This window comes from Chiloscyllium plagiosum, unplaced genomic scaffold, assembly GCF_037043375.1.
Source record: "Chiloscyllium plagiosum isolate Xiang-an unplaced genomic scaffold, Cpla_swu_hap1 HiC_scaffold_27, whole genome shotgun sequence".
Classification (NCBI taxonomy): Eukaryota; Metazoa; Chordata; class Chondrichthyes; order Orectolobiformes; family Hemiscylliidae; genus Chiloscyllium; species Chiloscyllium plagiosum.
This window is the reverse complement of record NW_028270165.1, coordinates 53,064,726-53,067,716: the sequence shown is the minus strand read 5'-3', so window position 1 is coordinate 53,067,716 and position 2,991 is coordinate 53,064,726. Positions and strand designations below refer to the sequence as shown.

The following is a 2,991-nucleotide window of genomic DNA, read 5'->3' as shown; positions in this document are numbered from 1 at the left end:
TACAGAACCACACTGACAGCTTCATTTCCCAGGTCTCTCTGTCTGTGGAGCTGAGAAAGAGTGAATCATTGCAGAGTTTGTTTGAATCCAATCACTTCACAGGTTTCGAAAGGGTTAAATATCTGCAAATGGCGGGTCTGGGTGTTTCATCCCGAAAGATGAAATGGACGTTCAGTTAAAAACAAAACCAGTAATTGCAGGAGCAACTCAGCAGGTCAGGCAGCATCTGTAGAAAGAGAATCAGAGACAACATTTCAGAACTTTTTTTTCCTCATCCAGGTACTGAGTTGCTCCAGCAGTTTCGCTTTCTGTCTCGGACTGTAAGCATCCGCAGTCCTTTACGTTAGAAATTCAATCAATTCAGAAACCCCTTTGTGCTTCCTCAGTGGAAAAGATTTCCGTTTGGGAAACATTTTCCTGACACCATTAAGAACGCGCATCTTTGCAGCCAAGAAAGCGGTTGGACCGAGAACAACAAACGCACCGTCTCGGGGTGGTCTCGAACCAACAACCTCCCGGTTAATAGCCGAACGCGCTGACCAGTTGCGCCACAGAGACAGGCCGGGACCGACCTGCACAGTCTCCTTCAGGAAGTTACTATTCAATTCATAATTCAACCTGCCCCGCACAGAAGTACCATTGTCAAAGCACTGATAACATGTTAGTCTGGTGTCAGCTCGATTTCAGGTCCTGATTTCTCTGTCCTCTGGTCCCCCTGTTCCCACAAAGTAAAATGTTGTCTGTTCTCAGCTCTACTCGATTTCTGCTGAATCTTTGACCCCCTTTTACACCTTCTGGAGCAATAAAATATTCTGAGCCTCCAGGAAATGACACCTTATTTTTTCCCCCTCCTAATTTTAAAAATCTCTATAAAGTTATCTGTCAACTTGCTAGGCTTCGTTGGAAAAATGTCCCAGCTTCTTCTTAACTCAAACCCTCCATTCCCAGCAGCACGCTGGTAAAGTAGGGAATAGGGATTTGTATCAAATCACGTAAATGTACTGTCTGAAACAATCTGGCTGTGTTCTTGCCTAAGATATTGAGAGTCCCTGTTGTAAGTAATTACGAATGCAATTATTTTGGTCACAGAATTGAACAATCATTTTGCAACAAAGGGGTCTACTCTGATAAGGAGGTAGTGGTCATTTCTAGGGTAACTGAACAGTTTGTAGATCAGGGAGATGAAGTTCCAGACACTTGGGAAAGGCAAGAAATGACTGTGATAAATAAGACAAAGAACTGTGGATGCTGGAAAACTGAAACAAAAACTGACAACACTGGAAACACTCAGCAGGACTGGAAGCATATGTGGAGAAAAAGCAGAGTTAAGGTTTCCAGTCCAAGAACTCCTCTTCAGGATTCTGAAATAGTTTGTGAGAACCCCTTAAGACTACTGCTCCGCTTTAAGACCATAATACACAGGAGCAGGATGAGGCCATTTGGCCCATCGAGTCTACTCCACCAGTCGATCATGGCTGATATATTTCTCCATCCCATTCTGCTGCCCTCTCCTTATAACCCTTGACCCCTTACTAATCAAGAACCTATCTCTGTCTTAAATGCCCTCAATGACTTGGTATCCTCAACCCTTCTCCTAGTGGAAACATCATCTCCACATCCACACTATCCGGTCATAGAGTAGCACAGCGCTGCCTGACCCACTGTGATCTTCAGCATTTGTTGTTTTCAGGAAGGATTCCAGCATCTACAACAACGCGCTTCTAAATTTTGGACCCAGTTGGTTAGCTCTCCCTGGATCCCGTGAGATATAACCTTACTCAACAATCCACTGTGTGGTACAATTAACAAAGTTCCCAGTCCCCACCTCCTTTTGCACACGTAAGTAGCACGATGGATCAGTGGAGAGCACTGCTGCCTTACCGCACCAAGCACCAGCGTTCGATTCCAGCCTTGGGGCGACTGTCTGTGTGGAGTTTGCCCATTCTCCCTGCCGTGTCTGCGTGGGTTTCCTCCCAAAGTCTAACGATGTGCAGTTTCGGGAGAAGTGGCCATACTAAATGGGCCCAGAGTGTGCAGTAAGTGTAGTCTAATGGGATAGGGGAAAGTGTCTGCATGGGTTACACTTTGGATGGTCTGTGTGGACTTGTTGGGCTGAATGGCGTGTTTCCACATTGTAGGAATTCTCCGTGGCATTCCCCCAACTCCAGAGTCTCAGCACTCTTGGCTTTTCCCATGGACAGTGTTGGGGAAGGAAACAATGTTTTACACGGGAGGAAGGTTCAGCGAGTGTGAAGCTAAAAGTACACGCAGTGCATTACTTGAGCTGTTTTCCCCGGTATACTAGAGGCTGAGGGGTGACCTTACAGACGTTTATAGAGTCATGCGAGGCATGGATAGGTTAAATAGACAAAGTCATTTCCCAGGGATGGGAGAAGTCCAGAACAGGAGGTTAATATGTTTGGGGTGAGAGAGGCAAGTGTAAGGCATAATCTGCCGGAGGAAGTAGTGGATGTAGGTCCAATTATAACATTTAAAAGGCGTCTGGATGGATATATGAATAGGAAGAGTTCAGAGGGATATGGGCCAAGTGCTGGTAAATGAGACGAGATTAATTTAGGCTATCTGGTCGGCACGGATGAGTTGGACTGAAGGACCAGTTTTTGTGTTGTGTATCTCTATGACTCTGGCTTGCCCATAATGTTTGCCATGCCTGTATATTCAGTTTCTGTCTGGTGTCGGTGCCAATGCCTTGATATCTCATTTCCTCCGCCTCCCGAGATGTTAACCATTCCGTGTCTGGTTGTTTCTCAAGAAGCTGCATTGAAGGTTCATCCTGAATTGATACTTTTTTTGCTTCCCAAAATCAGACTTACTCACTGCTACATATCGTGAAAGATAGTAACTTTCAGGTGGGGGTATCCAAAATTCAGAGGTGTCTGTCTTGATGTTTTCACTTTTCGGTCTCTGTAAGATCCTGAATCTGTACCATCGGGAGAATTAGCTTGAGCGGAGTGGGAATAGAGGGGTGAG

General features: G+C 45.5%; 1 non-coding gene across 1 annotated transcript; it reads right to left on the bottom strand.

Annotated features, from left to right (window-relative positions):
* Positions 1 to 484: 484 nt before the first annotated feature.
* Positions 485 to 558, bottom strand: trnan-auu (transfer RNA asparagine (anticodon AUU)). The gene has a single exon. It is a non-coding gene; the product is annotated as a tRNA-Asn (tRNA).
* Between the last annotated feature and the right edge of the window lie 2,433 nt (positions 559 to 2,991).